This window comes from Anolis carolinensis, chromosome 4, assembly GCF_035594765.1.
Source record: "Anolis carolinensis isolate JA03-04 chromosome 4, rAnoCar3.1.pri, whole genome shotgun sequence".
NCBI lineage: Eukaryota > Metazoa > Chordata > Lepidosauria > Squamata > Dactyloidae > Anolis > Anolis carolinensis.
This window is the reverse complement of record NC_085844.1, coordinates 188,140,628-188,160,194: the sequence shown is the minus strand read 5'-3', so window position 1 is coordinate 188,160,194 and position 19,567 is coordinate 188,140,628. Positions and strand designations below refer to the sequence as shown.

General features: G+C 41.4%; 1 long non-coding RNA gene across 1 annotated transcript; it reads right to left on the bottom strand.

Annotated features, from left to right (window-relative positions):
• Nucleotides 1-3,989: 3,989 nt before the first annotated feature.
• LOC134298394 (uncharacterized) lies at nucleotides 3,990-4,611 on the bottom strand. The gene is made up of 2 exons (XR_010005446.1): nucleotides 4,491-4,611; nucleotides 3,990-4,114 (listed from the first exon to the last, which is right to left on the bottom strand). It is a non-coding gene; the product is annotated as an uncharacterized LOC134298394 (long non-coding RNA).
• Nucleotides 4,612-19,567: the final 14,956 nt, after the last annotated feature.

Sequence of the window (19,567 nt, the reverse complement as noted above, 5' to 3'; positions counted from 1 at the left end):
GAGATATGCCAAAGAGGGACTTCTCTGGCATTCCACTTCTAGAAATAACATAATTTAGAGATAAATGAAAGGGCATTCTCTGCTGTGTCACCTTACTTGTGGAATACCTTCTGGTGAGTGCTGTCAGACTCATTTTGACATTGTTAAAACTGATCTCTTTACCTACAATTTCAAAGCACACTGACTATAGCTTGCCTTTGAGATTGTTTCTCTGTTTTCTTCATTTTGTTTAATAATCATTTTTTTCATGTCAGGAGTGACTTGAAAAACTGCAGGTCACTTCTGGTGTGAGAAAATTGGCCATCTGCAAGGATGTTACCCAGGGGACGCCCCAGATGTTTTTACCATCCTTGTGGGAGGCTTCTCTCATGTCCCTGCATGGAGTTGGAGCTGATAGAGGGAGCTCATCTGTGCTGTCCCTGGGTTGGATTCAAACTGGCAACCTTCAAGTCAGCAACCCAGCCTTCAAGTCATCAGCCCTACCGGCACAAGGGTTAAACCCACTGTGCCACCGGGGGCTATAATAAACAATTATACACATTATAAAATTTGGCTCGTGTCTTGACTCTTGTTTTATATAGCAAATTGTTATCACAGTAAGGGACCGCCTTGGTAATGCTTGCATTTGAATAAATTTTGGAATTGGCAGATTTGTCAGAATCTACCCTGCTAGACTCCCGGGTTGCTGTGTTACCCTGCCCCACCATGCAGGAGAGAGATGGGCAAGAGGCATGAGGAACTTCATGATGTTCTTTGTCTCCCCTTTAAAGTGTTTCAGATCTTGTGTCTCAATTTCAATTTATTTTTTCATATCCCACTTTTGTTCACAGAATGAGACCCCTGTGACAACATTTCTCCCACGTCTTTCATATTCCTTTCCCAAACTTGCCTCACACTTAACCTGGTTACCCGTTTCCCCTCAAAATAATTTTGCACACATATTGCAAACTATATGCATTTAATGAAAAATATAATAGCATTTGCCTGAAAGGTGCAATTTGCCCCAGCTGCTTATCAGCTAGACCAAAATCTAGCTTTCTCTAAACGATCACTCATCTAATTGACACAGTTACATTTCCAATATCTTGAGACCTGCTGGCAGGATAATCTTCTAGAAAGTCACACAAATAACTCTTATGACATAGCTTTTGAATGCATAGGCCTGGAAAGTCATTATATGGACACAAAGGACCCTTTCACGCTATGATTATGACATTATGGTTTCACTTTAACTGCCATGGCAACGTCCTATAGATTCCTGGGGCTTGTAGCTTAGGAAGAGAACTCTTTGGTAGAAAAGTATTTAGACTGTGAATCACAAGATTCCATAGGATAAAACCATGGCAGTTAAAATGCAACAATAATGCTACGTTGTGTTAAAGAGTCAAAAGTCATGCTCTTGCATCACAACATAATGTAAGATATTACAGATCCAAACCAATTTTGTATTTTAAAAAGACACAAACAAGCACTGATGACATTTGTGAAATAAGGACATTGTTTTCCGAAATGTGAAACTGACCGCAAAAATTTGTTCAGATTGTTCACGTTTTGACACTGCTTCTTCTTCAAAGGTCACTGCCTCTCCTGCCTTTCAGGCATCCATAAAAGGAGAAGCGAAAAAGACATTACTTTGTGCCGTACATCTCTGCTGTGCTTTGGCACATGAAGATGGAAACGGGAAACAAGGCCAGAGACTGAACTGACTGCAACTTGAAGCTTTGTGATGTGGCTGAAGATATTATGACTGGCTGCCCTCCAGTAAAACTGGGCCAGCTGGGGCAAAGAAAATCCCAAAGTCTTCAATGGAACAAATTAAAGCTTATTGAAAATGGCATTTGAGTCCATTCTGTTTAGCTACCCTACAAGTAGTTACCTTGTGAAGAGGAACATTTATTTCTCAAATATAGCACACCACTGAAAATGCTTTGGAATTTATATATAGTATGACCCCTGTATTGATGGGACAATTACCCATGGTTTCATTTACTCATCCCCGTCAAAACATGCCCCCTCCACGAATTTTCTAAGTCCTCCAGCCAATTATATGGTATGATTTCATTGGAGGACCTGGTAAATTTCTAGAGAGAATGCCTCTTGAGGAATTTTCCAAGTCCTCTGAGGTGACTCTTTAGTAAAAGGTAAAAGATTTATATGATCTAAAGAGAAACCAGAGTAAGGTGACTTCTTTAGTTACTTTGTGTTGAAGTTGTTCATTTCAGTAGGGTTAACAGTAAGTTCAGGAATATGTCCCCTATGACCATTCCTTCTGTTTTCAATGTTTAAGCATGAAATGGGAGAAATCAGCAGGTTTGGGGTTGCCAAATCAGAAGGATACAAAAGCACACACACACAAAAAAATGTTTTTTGAACAAAATCCCAGGGTTTGATACCCCCCTAAACAACCCTGTGGTGACTGGATGTCCTTAGAGGCCATAGGGCACTGATTGTTTTGGGAGCAAGGGAATGAAAACAGAATGGAAGAGGAAATTGCATGGAAGTGTACAAAGGTGAGCACAAACGAGTTTCTGGAACTGTGACCAGGAACATCCGCTTATTATCATCAGTTTCACTATGTACTAGGCATTAATGATGGAGTTCTGGACCATCCGTGATTCAGAATCTATTCAAGAATCTAGGAAAGGAGGCATTGTCAGTACATTTCAAGCAGTTTCGCTTTTTGTAAAACTGCTGTTAAAATCCTATCTATGGTTATTTGATTGTGATGTTTTGGTGAACCATTTGGAACTACTTCTAGAATAACTATCACTATTAAATAAGCAACACTGTACTAATTAGGCACTTGTTGCCATTAGATAACAAGCTATAAATCAACCAGCCACTCCCTGGTTCTGGATTTCAACCCTTTTTTTCTGGTGACTGGCAGTAATCTCCAATTTCACAACCTTGGGACTGGCTACAGTTAATGATTCTGCTTTACTTCTTATTGGTTTTTCATATCTGGGCTACTGACTTGTTATAACGACTTGCATCCCAATTTGGATAATGACTCCTGGACCCACTGACAACCATGCTCTTGTTTCACCTTTATCATATTGGATAACCTGTGACCAATCTAGATTGAATTGACTACTTGATAGCTCTTGCACTCCACTTGCACTTACTAATTGGAGCAAAGGACACATTCCAGATGTACAGATGTTTATATAGAAACAATATATATGAAATTCACACATGGGTTGCTACCTCATTGCATCACATTCTCTAGGATTTCAGGGATAAAACTTGAGATGAGAGAGAGGATTTTTATGATGCTATAGGGGTGGATCCTTGTGATGCCACAAAAATAGGGCTGGCAAGGTTTGGGAAAGAGACCACAACCACTTTTGGACCAGCTGTCTATAGAAACAGGATGAGGATGAGAAAATCCAGGTAAGTGGTCCCAGAACATATGAAAAACCTGGTTAACCAGGTAATATGGTAGACCAGAGCAAGGGGAAAGCATTTTTACCAGCCAAGCAAGCTACAAAATGTATTCAGCAGCTGCAGCAGTTGGTATTTTGTGTAAGTTTCACATCACACATTGCCATTAGCTGCAGCACACACGGGTTCTTTCCCCAGACTCTACATATCTGCAAGATTCTGCAACAGTTCTTGGAGAGTATTGTTTTTCTAGGCCTTGCAATGTTACTGCTAATCATCCTGCAGCAAGAAGCCTCACGGGTGGTGATACTGTCTTGTTCCAAATGGGTTGATAGGCTCAAGTACATATACCAAGCATGTTTCTAGAGAGCTCTAGCACTGGTTGGGAATGGGTAGTAATGGGTGCCAATTCAGGGGGTGCTGTGTTTTTTTTTTAACTTTGAGTTTATTTTAATTTTTTTACTGGGAATTTTTTAAATATTATTTATATTTAATCCTGTTTTAATGTTTGTATATTTGTATATTTTAAATGGCGAGGCTGACGCTTTTATGTAAAGCCGCTTTGAGTCCCTTTCAGGGGAAATAAAGCAGGATATAAATAAATATAATGATGATGATGTTTTTAAAAATTCAAATATTCTCCTTCAATACTGCTGTCCTCAAGATTTTTCTCCATGGATGAAGAGGTGGGAAAGCATCATCATTCCCTGAGACTGGAGACATAGCAACTCTGAAACACACAGAGAGAGTACAGGACATCACTTTAAGGTTACCAAAGGCATTTTGCTATCCCATGTCATGTGATGTGTTTCCTATGATAAGACACCCAAGTTGTTTCAACAGCAAACCGTCTAACAAATATCTCTTCCCCTTCCCTTCCGATAAAAATCTAATGACAGCCGTCTTTCCCTATCTCCTGGTAAGTATATTTGTGCTCTGTTTGCTTCTGGTGTAGGAGACTATCTCATTTCTCAATGAGCAATGGCAAGGACTTAATCATGCTGGTTTGGGTGGAATATTTCTTCAGCTTAATTGCAATTCATTCATAGAAATTCAGAGTCTCAGCTGAAGCTACAGGACAAGCAGAGGCACAATAAGGTGCTTACCAAAGTTCAAGGAGAAATCAATGTGTATTTTTAGCCAATAGGGTAGCAAAGGGGTATTAAAATTCACCCTGTGTTACAGATACTTGGGCTGAATCAGTATTCTGGTCTCTCCATACCAGCATTTTCCATTGAGTGTCTGAAAAGCAAGTGTTACCATGGAGATCTAGCTCCAGGGCAACAGAACTTCCTGTCAGAAAGCGGCTACACAGGTAGAAAGATAGCCCAACAGAAGCCGAAGCGGCTTAGAAAATGTCATCTGTTCATCTCCACCAAGCAGACGTGTTTATTTGGAAATCAATAAGCAAACTAGAATTAGGATTCCTGAACTGAAGATCCCAATGGGAAAACTGGTTTTTGAAAAAAACCAACATTAGATTTGCTAATTCAGGATTGTCTCGGGTCTTGAGGTTTCTGAGCCAAAATTTGAGACCTAGGCTGCTGTGGTAATATCATTAAGCATCATGCAATAGGTACCAACTGTAGTTGCTCATGGCTTGTCATTCAAACACACACACAACATATTTTCCCATTTGAAAATTAAGACAGAAATCTTTGCAACAGATGCTGTTCCCAGATCAAGGTGAATTGAAGGGTCACTTGGAGAGACAGGACAAGGAATACTGAATCCAACCAAGCTGCTTCTAACTACAATAGAGGGGTAGCATGACTTCCCTGGATCTAAGAGTATAGTGTCTAGATCCAGGGAAGTGATGCTCCCCCTCTATTCTGCCTTGGTCAGACCACACCTGGAATACTGTGTCCAATTCTGGGCACTGCAATTGAAAGGAGGTGTTGGCAAGATGGAATGTTTCCAGAGGAGAGAGACTAAAATGATCAAGGGTCTGGAGAACAAGCCCTACAAGGAGCGGCTGAAAGAGCTGGGTATGTTTAGCCTGCAGAAGAGAAAGCTGAGAAGAGACATGATAGCCATGTATAAATATGTGAGGGGAAGTCATAGGGAGGCGGGACCAAGATTGTTTTCTGCTGCCCTGAAGAATAGGATGTGGAACAATGACTTCAAACTACAGGAAAGAAGATTCCACCTGAACATTAGGAAGAACTTCCTAACAGTGAGAGCTGTTCAGCAGTGGAACTCTCTGCCCGAAGTGTGGTGGAGGCTTCTTTTTGGAGGCCTTTCAGTAGAAGCTGTATGGCCATCTGTCAGGGGTTGGACTGGATGGCCTGTGAGGTTTCTTCCAACTCTATGATTCTATGATTCTAGAAGGTTGGGTGCTGATCAGAAGGAGGAAATTAAGTAAGTACACATACATACTAATAGTTATTTGCAATTTGCAGCACCAAATCAATTAATCTTTGGAAATTGTACAAAAGTTGTTCTCTCTTAGCTGGGATGGAGATGCACACAGTTGTTTCCTCTGACCTGAACCTATGCCACCAAAAAAAGGGGAGAAATTGCAGTCTTGTCTTTCACATGGAGACGACTCATGAAAACTGGATACTAAGCCCTGAGATCAGGGAGCCCCATTGTGTGCACATTTCCCCAAACCTTGTTTCTCTTTAAAATAAGGATAACATAATTAATTTCTTCTTTTTTATTTTCAAAAAGTCCAAAGAAAGTTTCATTAAAGTATCAAAAACCTATGTGGAAAGAATGTGAACTCTCTTTGAAATATACACTGTATAAAAAAACCAGCAAGATGAGAATAAGGTCAATAATTTCAGAATTAGAACAAAGGAAAGTGGAAAAGACTCACAGAAAAAAGTATATAGCAATCAAGAGTTAGTGTTAGCCTGCTTTTCTGGTCTGAAGCTGAACATAAAATACAATAGCTAATGCCCTGTTCCTCAATCACCATTAAAATTATTTGATGACCAGTATTTAACTTGAAATTCCTTCCCTGTCAGGCATACAATATTTCTCTTGTTGCCTTCTAAAATAGCGCTATCTATCTTTGCTGTGTTACATGTTCAGTTTTCTGCACAGTTCTAACTCTCCAAGGCTATTTACATCCACTTGTCATCTGCTGTATGTTTGGTTATAATTTCAGACGCACACGCAGACACATACGTTTGTGACATTTCGCTTTATTTAATTTCAGATTTTTCTTAAAGTTAAGGCCATTCAGTTACATCAGAACAACTACCACCACTCCTGACAATTGTGTGTGTTTGGTAAGATTGACAAATTGTAAGATTTCACAATTCTGGAGAGTCACCTTTGGCTCACTCTTGTTCTAAGGCAGGCATGGGCATGTATGAAGGATCAAAGGCTAGCTTGTTGTCTTTTTACTTTTTCATGGGCCAGAGTTTTACCATTTGCTGAAACCGGAAGTGATGTTTTGATAATTTCTGGTCACTTCTGCAACAGTTTTTCTGGCTGTTTTAAGATGAAACTGAAATATCATTTAGGATCAGAATGATAACCCCTTTGGCTACTTTTTTTTGGCCAAAAATAGCATTGGGGGTTATTGTTTAAGCCAGAATTTGGGGATGGGGGAGAAAATTCAAGGAGGTCTGAGGTGCAAAGCCACATTTGGACCTCATTCCCAACCCAGTTCTGGGGTAACAAGATGATTTTCAAAGTTTATCAAATCGCATCTATTTTAGTGCTACCTAAAATAACTTTCAATATTTAAAAAATCTGTTTTGCTATTAGTAATGCTATGGTACATCTAGATGACTTCTGAGCAAAATTGTAACATTCTGGTGTATGGTTAAGTGTTGGAGCGGAAGTGAGTGGCCTATAATTTCTTCTACTGTAATTTTTTTCCTATTTCAACACATAGGAATTAGACTTACCTTTTCCCAGCTTATCTGCAATGTATTTTTAAAGTAACTGCCAGTGATTCTAAGATTCAGTCCAAATGTTTTAAAAGATTTGGCTCTAAGTTGTCATTTAAATATGAAAAAAATAGATTGTTATCATGAACTGCATGTCCCGCACTTTCTTTATATAAATGCTGCTGATTTGTGGTTTTAGCTTTCCTGCTCAGTGACAAAAAAGCAAAGTTGATATTGAAGGTTTCTTTTCTGGGTTGCTGTGAGTTTTCTAGGTGGTATGGCCATGTTCCCGAAGCATTCTGTCCTGACGTTTTGCCCACATCTATGGCAGGCATCCTCAGAGGTTGAGGGGTCTGTTGGAAACTAAGTAAGTGAGTTTTATATGTCTGTGGAGTGTTCAGGGTGGGAGAGAGAACTCTTGTCCACTTGAGGCAAGTGTGAATGTTGCAATTTGCCACCCTGATTAGCATTTAATGACCTTGCAGTTTCAAGGCCTGGCTGGTTGCTGCCTGGGAGAATCCTTTGTTGGGAGGTGTTAGCTGGCCCTGATTAATTCTTGTCTAGAATTCCACTGCCTTTTTATTGTTGCTCTTTATGTACTGTCCTGATTTTAGAGTTTTTAAATACTGGTAGCCAGATTTTGCTCATTTTCATGGTTTTCTCCTTTCTGTTGAAATTGTCCATGTTTGTGGATTTCAACGGCTTCTCTGTGTAGTCTGACATGGTGGTTGCTAGAGAGTTTTTTATTTTCTCTTTGTGAATAGCATACCTTCTCCATTATATAAAGATAACCCCTTGTTTAACTCTCTCTTGGAGCACCCAGTGGTGTAGTGGGTTAAACCCTTGTGCTGGCAGTACTGCTGACTTGAAGGTTGGGTTGCTGACCTAAAGACTGTTGGTTTGGAGAGCATGGATGAGCTCCCTCTATCAGCTCGAGCTCCATGCAGGACATGAGAGAAGCCTCCCACAAGGATGGTAAAGTCATCAAAACATCCAGGCGTTTCCTGGGTAACGTCCTTGCAGACGGCCAATTCTCTCACACCAAAAGTGACTTGCAGTTTCTCAAGTTGTTCCTGACATGAAGAAAACTCTCTCTTAAATATCCTTTTTGTTTATATCATCCTGAAGTTACCTCTTGGATTAATTTGCCATTTCATGTCAACTGGAGTTACATACATTAAAAAGAAGTCATTGCTTTCTGGAAGTACACTCAGCATGTTGTTGTCAATGCATTCCATCTAATTCAGCAAAGAAGAAACGGAATCTTCAGATGTTCAATCAAACCAGCTAGGTGTCAAATTGATTGGTTGACTTCTGTGATGACATGACCCCCTCCCCCTTCCTGGTCTCTAGAAAAGGAAAAACAAAAAATGTGTCTGTATCAGGTGAAGTAATACGAAGTAGTCTGCTCCTGAGTTGCCTTCGGATAAACCATGGGGGAGTCCACATGTACCATGTGGAAGCCCCATGAAGTCATTCAGCAATCACACAGTCAGTAAAATTGAGAGCACATTGGCTCCAGTGCCATATCCTCCTGGGGGCTCCTGCTACCATCACCGTTTTGCTGGTCAGAAGCAGCTCCCCGGCAGTCTTGCTGGCAACATCGCATTGGGTGAGGTTGCATCTGGTGTGCCATGAGATCACTAGAAGCAACATTGTCAGGGAGCTGCTTCCAGACAGCAAAACAGTGGCCTTTTTGATGTGTGGATACTGGATTGCCCCAGATCCAGCCTGACCCTGCTGCCCATAAACTCCAGGGGTCATTTTGCAGTTTCCTGGAGACTTTGGAGTAACCTGCAGTTCTTCTTGTAATGGATTAATAGTTGTGATAAATTAAAGACTTTACAGCTTGCAGCAGGTTCAAGGCAAGCATGGTTTATCTAGCCCAGGCATGTGAAAACTTTGGCCCTCCAGATGTTTTGGACTTCAACTCTCACAAGACTTATGTAACAGCCAGTAAGCTGGCTGCGATTTCTGGTAGCTGAAGTCGAAAACACTAAGAGGGCCAGAGTTTGCCTGTGCCTGATCTAGCCCATGAAGACACAGGGGAAGATAAATTGGGTCTCATTGCACTAATTCATGCTCTTACATTCCTTTGTAAGTGAAATCACAGAATCATATATCATAGAATCACAGTGTTGGTAGAGACTACATAGGCCATCCAGTCCAACCCCCTGCCATGCATGAAAAGCACAATCAAAACACTTCCAATAGATAGCCATCCATCATCTCCAAGGAAGGAGCTTCCACCACATTCCGAGGCAGAGAGTTCCACTGCTGAACTGCTCTTACAGTCAGGAAATTCTTTCTAATGTTCAGGTGTAATAGTCCTTCCTGTAATTTGAATCCATTGCTCTGAGTATCCTGAATTAGTTTGGAAATGAGATATAAAGTGTTCCCTCACTTATCGCAGGGGTTACGTTCCAGGACCACCCACAATAAATGAAATTCCACAAAGTAGGGGCACTATATTTATTTCAATATTTACATATTATATTAGTAGTTAGGTGGCCTTTCTCCCCTTTGCAAGCCTTCTTCCTGCACTTCTTTCTCTCAGGCGCCTGCCAGTTTCCCTTTTGTGCATGCGCCTCCTTCTACTTGGCATCCAGAGTGGCCCGGCTGGATGCCGATGAGAGGGAGGATACATGAGCACTTCTCAGAAAGAAAGAAAAACCCGCGAAGCAGTGAGGGAGCAAAAAGTGAACCACAAAGTAGGGAGGGAACACTGTATTCATTTATGTAGTCATATGTTCCATTTCCAATTGACCATACAATGCAGTGTCAAATTACATTATATTGCAGTGTAGATGAGGCCCTAAACTATTCAACATCCTTTTCTGCATCTGATGTCCATATGCAGCAAATAACTTTACTAATATTTGGATTTTTTTGTTCTTTCTTCTGAAGAAAACCTTTCAGTGTATGACCTCTTTGATACAGGTAATCTGGGATTGACCGTGATACAAGTGAAAATGTGTTTAGAAAAACCAATTAAAGCTTTTGCACAAAAAGCCATCCAAGGGCTTTAACATTCCCCTCAGTGTTTTGACAGAAAAAAAACAGTTGTTTTTTGTGGATACAAAAATATAGTAAGAAATGGGAATCACATAATCAGGAGAGATGTCAGCATTCATTCTCTGCTTCTTTAAGGCAGCAAAAACAGTTCCTTTCTGCCAATACATCTGACAGGATTGGAATTATCATTTTGAAAGTGTAGATTGTAGTGTTGAGATTCACAATGTTGATCACCTACAAAATGAAGTACCGTACTAGTTTTTAATCTTTTTGAGTCACAGACCTCTTTGCAAATCTGATGAAACCTGTGGACCTTTCTCCAGAAATATGCACATCAACAGCCATGTACAATATTTTGCATACAATTAATTTTATTGCATTAGACATTGCTTTCCTTCAGAGATTACTCTGAAAAGGGAAGAAATAGAACAAACACTGGGGAAGACTATCTTTTTCACATTACAATTCACTGCAAGAAGGTTTTAAAGGAGAAAAAACATTTTTGTGATCACTACATATATAGCCCTGGAATGCTTTCATGGATGCTAGGTTAAGACCTCTTGCTGTATCTAGTATCTGCAAATGCCAAATTCACACTAGTAACATAATAAACAGGTTCTCATCTGTTTCTTTCTTGCCACTCAGATAAATGGAGCCATATCAATTCCTATAAGGCTCTCATATATATAATGTCTGCTTGTTAGAAAAAGAAATATTCAAAAATCCTGAAATCATTTCCTGTATCCATAACTACTTTCTTTATATAAATGCTGCTGATATATAGTTTTAGCTTTCCTGTTTAGTGACAAAAAAGTAAAGTTGACATTGAGAGTTTCTTTTATTTTCTTTTTGTGAACACCACACCTTCTCTATTATATAAAGTTAACCCCTTTAACTCTCTCTTAAATATCCTTTTTGGAAAGGATATTTAAGGAAACCATGAAAATGAACAAAATCTGGCTACCAGTATTAAAAAACTCCAAAATCAGAACACTAAATAAGGAGCAGCACTCTGAAAACAGAAGAATTTCAGACAGGAATCAATCAGGGGCAGCTAACGACTCTGAACAAAGGATTCCCCCAGGCCAAGATGTGAGCCTGGGAAGGCCATTTAATGCTAACAACATTCACACTGGCCTCCAACAGACAAAAGTTCTTCCCCCCACCCAGGAACTTCCACAGATATATAAACCTTCCTTGCCTAGTTTTTCCATACCTCAACCTCTGAGGATGCCTGTCATAGATGTGGGCGAAACATCAGGAGAGAATATTTCTGGAACATGGCCATACAGCCCAGAAAACATACAACAATCCTTTTTGTTTATATGCACTTTCAATGGGTGCAACTGCAGGTGATTCAATACTTTCTTACTTTCATTTTTCATTTAGTACCTAAGCTTGAAAAAAAGCATTAATGCCATACAGCAACCTACTAAAACTTTCTTTAGAAGGGTTGTTGTATGGGCTGCATGGCCAACACAAGGGAAACTCAATGTGTTGCCTTCGACAACACATTTCTTTAGAAGTATTCATGTCACTCTCATTCTGCACCAATTCAGTGCATAATCATGCAAAATTGTATGCATTTGCTTATTTTCTATAATATATAGAGACCTCTAAAACTCCACTTTTGAGCACCAGAAAACCTTCTGAATTACATTTTGCCTACACATCCACACTAATCTGGCAACTACATGGACTAGAAACTCACTGTACTACATCATTAAATGCTGAATTCATTGCCACTAATCAAATTCAACATTTTCATGAGATTATGGAGTTAACACACTTCCAATGAAAAAGAAATATACATCTATCTAATGATTACAGTGCCATAATAAAAAGCAGTACTAGCATAGTGCAAAGAGCATCATATTATGACTATGTCTATTGTCCAATTGGTCAACAATGAGGTCTTTTCCAGCATGCATTTTTTAAAATATGATGATACAAATAAACCCACTGAATTAGAAGAACCAAGTTCAAAACTGAATTTTGGTTAGAGTATAACGGAAATATATTTCAAGACTAACTATTATGTGAAAAATAATAAATAACTGCACTTGGAACAAAAGATACTGGCAGGAGTGGAGTTAAGTTCTATCTTCCGATGGTTATAGACAGTGAAATCGTTACACTTTACTGTATTTCCTCTGTGCCATTTCCTGTCCTGTTGTTCAATCTGTCTCTGCTGTGAGCTAAATTTAGCTTTTTTTATTTTGGAAGAATGAGAAACGCTTACCTTAGATACCCACTGTGTAATAAAATGGAGCTGAGACATTAAAAGCCTTTACTTCTAAGCAAAGGTGACAAGGCACACATCATTAAAAATGTTGAGTAACAAAATGGCTTTGAAACATTTCCCATTAGAAGAGGGGGAATCAAGAACAGAACAGAAAAACTTCTAAAGACACATTTGGAACCATAGCTGCTACTGTTCATACATTCTGGGCTTCATTTTTAAGGAAAGGGGAGCAATATCAAACCATGCATGGGCATGAAGTTATAAAGTTAAAGAAAAATGAACAAGAAAAAGACGCAGAACATTCCCCAAACAACTTTAGAAACCCAATTAAAGATATTCTTTTATGTGGGTGGATATCATAAGTAATAAGAGGGAGCCAGCAAAGACAGTCTCCATCTTGTCTCCTTGCTCCAGCTGAAGGCCCCTCCCACCATCTCCAACGGATGCTCTGATGCCAGAGCAGAGAGGGAGCCAGCAAAGACAGTCTCCATCTTGTCTCCTTGCTCCAGCTGAAGGCCCCTCCCACCATCTCCAACGGACGCTCTGATGCCAGAGCAGAGAGGGAGCCAGCAAAGACAGTCTCCATCTTGTCTCCTTGCTCCAGCTGAAGGCCCCTCCCACCATCTCCAACGGACGCTCTGATGCCAGAGCAGAGAGGGAGCCAGCAAAGACAGTCTCCATCTTGTCTCCTTGCTCCAGCTGAAGGCCCCTCCCACCATCTCCAACGGACGCTCTGATGCCAGAGCAGAGAGGGAGCCAGCAAAGATAGTCTCCATCTTGTGTCCTTGCTCCAGCTGAAGGCCCCTCCCACCATCTCCAACGGACGCTCTGATGCCAGAGCAAAGAGGGAGCCAGCAAAGACAGTCTCCATCTTGTCTCCTTGATCCAGCTGAAGGCCCCTCCCACCATCTCCAACGGACGCTCTGATGCCAGAGCAGAGAGGGAGCCAGCAAAGACAGTCTCCATCTTGTCTCCTTGCTCCAGCTGAAGGCCCCTCCCACCATCTCCAACGGACGCTCTGATGCCAGAGCAGAGAGGGAGCCAGCAAAGACAGTCTCCATCTTGTGTCCTTGCTCCAGCTGAAGGCCCCTCCCACCATCTCCAACGGACGCTCTGATGCCAGAGCAAAGAGGGAGCCAACAAAGACAGTCTCCATCTTGTCTCCTTGCTCCAGCTGAAGGCCCCTCCCACCATCTCCAACGGACACTCTGATGCCAGAGCAAAGAGGGAGCCAGCAAAGACAGTCTCCATCTTGTCTCCTTGCTCCAGCTGAAGGCCCCTCCCACCATCTCCAACGGACGCTCTGATGCCAGAGCAAAGAGGGAGCCAACAAAGACAGTCTCCATCTTGTCTCCTTGCTCCAGCTGAAGGCCCCTCCCACCATCTCCAACGGACACTCTGATGCCAGAGCAAAGAGGGAGCCAGCAAAGACAGTCTCCATCTTGTCTCCTTGATCCAGCTGAAGGCCCCTCCCACCATCTCCAACGGACGCTCTGATGCCAGAGCAAAGAGGGAGCCAGCAAAGACAGTCTCCATCTTGTCTCCTTGATCCAGCTGAAGGCCCCTCCCACCATCTCCAACGGACGCTCTGATGCCAGAGCAGAGGGAGCCAGCAAAGATAGTCTCCATCTTGTCTCCTTGATCCAGCTGAAGGCCCCTCCCACCATCTCCAACGGACGCTCTGATGCCAGAGCAGAGAGGGAGCCAGCAAAGATAGTCTCCATCTTGTCTCCTTGCTCCAGCTGAAGGCCCCTCCCACCATCTCCAACGGACGCTCTGATGCCAGAGCAGAGAGGGAGCCAGCAAAGATAGTCTCCATCTTGTCTCCTTGCTCCAGCTGAAGGCCCCTCCCACCATCTCCAACGGATGCTCTGATGCCAGAGCAGAGAGGGAGCCAGCAAAGACAGTCTCCATCTTGTCTCCTTGCTCCAGCTGAAGGCCCCTCCCACCATCTCCAACGGACGCTCTGATGCCAGAGCAGAGAGGGAGCCAGCAAAGATAGTCTCCATCTTGTCTCCTTGCTCCAGCTGAAGGCCCCTCCCACCATCTCCAACGGATGCTCTGATGCCAGAGCAGAGAGGGAGCCAGCAAAGACAGTCTCCATCTTGTCTCCTTGCTCCAGCTGAAGGCCCCTCCCACCATCTCCAACGGACGCTCTGATGCCAGAGCAGAGAGGGAGCCAGCAAAGATAGTCTCCATCTTGTCTCCTTGCTCCAGCTGAAGGCCCCTCCCACCATCTCCAACGGACGCTCTGATGCCAGAGCAGAGAGGGAGCCAGCAAAGACAGTCTCCATCTTGTCTCCTTGCTCCAGCTGAAGGCCCCTCCCACCATCTCCAACGGATGCTCTGATGCCAGAGCAGAGAGGGAGCCAGCAAAGACAGTCTCCATCTTGTCTCCTTGCTCCAGCTGAAGGCCCCTCCCACCATCTCCAACGGACGCTCTGATGCCAGAGCAGAGAGGGAGCCAGCAAAGATAGTCTCCATCTTGTCTCCTTGCTCCAGCTGAAGGCCCCTCCCACCATCTCCAACGGATGCTCTGATGCCAGAGCAGAGAGGGAGCCAGCAAAGACAGTCTCCATCTTGTCTCCTTGCTCCAGCTGAAGGCCCCTCCCACCATCTCCAACGGACGCTCTGATGCCAGAGCAGAGAGGGAGCCAGCAAAGATAGCCTCCATCTTGTCTCCTTGAGCCAGCTGAAGGCCCCTCCCACCATCTCCAACGGACGCTCTGATGCCAGAGCAGAGAGGGAGCCAGCAAAGATAGCCTCCATCTTGTCTCCTTGAGCCAGCTGAAGGCCCCTCCTACCAGTAACATGCTTTGTGTGTGTGTGTGTGTGTGTGTGTGTTTATGCGTGTGTGTGTGTGTGTATATATATATATACGTGTGTGTATGTGTGTGCGCATGCACACACACACACATGAATATATATAATATTAATATTAATAATAATACTATGTTGTAATACAATGTAATAATGATTGTGGTTCACTATTATAATTGTATATTTATATTACATGCAATATTACTAATAATATTGCAATATAGTTGTATAATATAATATATTGTATGTATATATACTTGTAAACCGCCCTGAGTCCCCTTCGGGGTGAGAAGGGCGGTATATAAATGTCGCAAATAAATAAATAATAAATAAATAAATAACTATAATATTAGGTAATAAGACCCAAAGAACATTTGCAGTGAAAGGTAATTGAGTTTATACTGTCCTTATAGAAACTATATTTAGTTTTTGTTGTTATTTAGCAAATGTGCATCTATTAATAACCTAGGTTACTGGGTGGACAGAAGAATGCAGAAACTACCGCCTCAAGGGCACTGAGAATCATATCTGGATCAAAGCTCTTGATTGCATTTCTTGCATTAGATCTGGTTTAATCTGTGGCAGCCAGAGCTATCTTGGCACAGTGACCTTGACAAAGCTCACAAATGATTCATACAGCAGGATACAGCCAGACATAAGACAGCTGCTGCAAATAATTCCTGTGTGGCAGGACACAAGTATGAATAGCTCATGCATGAAAATTGTTTCTTGATAACACGGCAGACTACAGTCTCTTTTTTTGAATAAAACCCCCATAACATTTATCTGATTATTGGAAATTTATTTTCAGGGGTACTGCATGGAGAAGAAACACCATGTTTTAATGAACAGCCATTTCCCAGAGAGATAGCTGCAGGTACAGATACCAGTAGTATTCTTTTTATAGCCTAAAAAACAAAATAGCAGGGGTAACAAGTTTTCAAGGTGGCCAGCCACACTAGTTCATGGTCGTAAAACAATAACAACAGCAACAAGCGCTATTGATTCTTAAAGGTCCATTGCATTTAAAGGTCCATTGCATTTGACACGAGCTTTCTTAGACCATATCCCAATCCATCAAATGCACAAAGTGTTATTTAGAACTTCAAACTGGTACCCCAAACATGTACATCATGCACAAGGGGAAGGCTAGGAATTCTAAGTAGTGAGGTCAGAGAGAAATAAAACATACAATAATGCCAAACCTACAACAAATCAAATGCTGTTGTTAACTGTAGTCATGTCAAATTTGATTTATGAGGACCCTATGAATGAGAGACCTCTTTGGCTCAATCTACACTGCCCTATATGCCAAGATTTGATCCCAGATTATCTGTTTTGAACTGGATTATATGAGCCTACACTGGATAATCTGGGATTGGATCCTGGAATAAAGGGCAATGTAGATCCAGTCCTAGTCACTCTGTCATCAACATGTCTTGCGGACTCAGGGATGTGGCTTCCTTGTTTCAGTCTATCCATCTGGGATGCAGCTTTCCTTTTTCTTACTGCTTTTACTTTACCAAATATTATTGTCTTTTCTAGACTAGTGTCTTTTTATGATATGGCCAAAGTGTGACTGTCTCAATTTACTTCTATTAGCTTCTAGGAAGGGTTCAGTCTAGATTTGTTCTAGGATTCATTTATGTCTCTTATTAGCAGTCCACAGTATCTGTAGAATGGTTCTCCAGCACTACATCTCAATTGATTCTCTTTCTCTCAGCTTTCCTCACTGTCCAGTTTTCACAGACATACTGCACATAGAAATTGGAATTATGATGACATGGATAATCCTAACTTTGGTATTAAATCATCTATCTTTACACTTCAGGATTTTATCTAGTTCCTTTTCAGCTGCTCTTCCAAGGTCGTCTTCCAATTTCTTGATTGCAAACCCCATTCTGATTGACTGAGCCAATTTTATAGGAAAACTGTAACTACCTCAGTGTCTACTTTAAAATTATGCAAATCACCTGTGGTCATTATTTTTGTTTTTTAAATGTCCAACAGTAAACTTTCTTTGGCACTTTCTTTCTCAACTTCCTTTAGCAATAATTTCAGGTCTGCTATTATTTTTTGCTAGTATTCTGGTGTGATCTGAAATCATACATTGTTAATGTTCCTTCCTCCAAATCTAATCCTGATTTAAATATGAAATGTTCAGTGTACAAATTAAACAGACAAGGTGATACAATGCAGGGTTGCCTGACCCTTTGCAAATAATTCTCTTTCTCCATATGATCTTCTAACCCCTTGTCCTGAGTACAGATTATGCATCAGGACTATCAATTGTTATGGCACTCCCATTTTTTAAAAAGTATTCCAAGTTTTTCATGACTTATACCATGAGAGGCATTGCTATAATCTATACGGCACAGGCTGTTTTTCTTTTTATCTTCCTTGGTTGCTCAATGATTCAACATTTGTTTGCAATATATTCCCTAGCGACTTGTCCTTTTCTAAACCCAGCTAGGGCACCTGGAATTTCTTAGTTTATATATGGTTAATGTCATTGTTGTAAAGTTTTGAGCATCATTTTGCTTGCAATGGTCCAGGGGTCGAGGCAGTCCCTGGTGTCCCCTTTCTTGGGGACCGAAATATATATTGAGCATTTCTAATCTGTGGGCCATTGTTTTGTTTTCCATACTTGTTGACAGATTGTAGTTAGAATTAGAGTATATTCTATCTCTGTAACTTGAAGCAGCTCTACTAGTATATCATCACTTTCTGGCGATTTACTCCCCCCCGCCCCGGCCCCCCAAGTGCTTTGAGTGAAGCTTCAATTTAACTTACTAAAATTATAGGTTCATCTTCTAACGTTCTTCACTGAATGAATCTGTTTTCCTTTCATCTCTTTTATATAGTTCTTCAGTGTAATTTCAATTTTTTTCTACTTAGTCATGCAATGTGTTCCACTTCTGGTTTTATAAAATCCCCGATATTTATTTTCTATTTGATTTCTTGGATCTTGTGGAAGATGTCTCTTGCTCTCTATTTTCTGTTGTGGTCTTCTAATTTCTGCATTGGCTTATTATAATAATTCTCTTTCTCCCTGTACACAAGTCACTGAACTTAATCTTCTCACCTTTTGCTTTCCATTCTTGTCTATCCTTAACGCTTTCAACTGTCATCCATCGAGGCTTCTCTTTCCTTTTGGCTTTGGAAAGTATCTCTTGGCATTCTTCCATGATAATGACTCTGACTTCTGTGCCTAGTTCTGGTCAATTAGGCATAATAATGCAAATCTGTTTTTTACATTATTCCTAAATTCTACAGGGGTGTTCATCAGGTTGTATTTCAGCACAATGATTGATCTTGTGTTCTTCTTCAGTTTTACTTTACATTTTTATATTAGCAGTTTGTGGACTGTGCCACAATTGATTCTTGCTCTTGTTTTTGAAGAAATAGTGGAACTTCTCCAAGTTCTGCTTCCAATTATGTGTCTATTTTAGTTCTATACTAGCTTGGGGACCAGGCGGTGCCTGGGTTATTTGTTTATTTTGGGATGTTAGGTCTTATCAGTTTGGGAATTTGTTAGAAAAAGCCAGTCTTTCCTGTTGTTTTTTATTATCAATATTCCCATTAGAAAATACATAAGGATGTGGGTGAACTACAATTCCCAAAATCATGGGCCAATCACCCCAAACCCCACCAGTCTTGAAAGTTGGCCATGTTGGGTCTGTGTGTCAAGTTTGATCCAGATCTGATGTCAGCTAGGTTCAGGGCTCCCAGAGCGAGGGGGAATCACCTCCAAACCCTGCCTGTATGCAGCTGGCCATGCTGGGTCTCTGCTTCAAGTCTGGACCAGATCCAACATTGCCTGGGTCAGTGCTTTCTGGATAAGGGCGAACTAGAACTCCCAAAATAAAGGTCCATTCCCACAAACCCCTCCAGTATGTTCAGTTGGTCATAGGGCTTCTCGGTGCCAAGTTTGGTTCTAGTCCATTGTCGGTGGAGGTCACAGTATCGCTGGATTCAGGTGAGCTACAACTCCCAAAATCATCACTGGGTCCCCAAGTTAGTATAATATATATATAGAAGAAAATGGTCAAGTCCCTACAACTCCTATAAATAATAATGAATTCTCCCCAAACCTCTCTCTCTAGTATGTTCAGTTGGTGATCAATTCCTCTGTTTGCTGTGCCATAGGAAAGAGTAGGGAAGGGTTAAGGCAGAGGCAGTGGGCAGGATCATGCAAATGGAGAGAGAAAGGAACACTGGGTTGTTCTCACTGTAACCTGCAATGTCCTGGCGG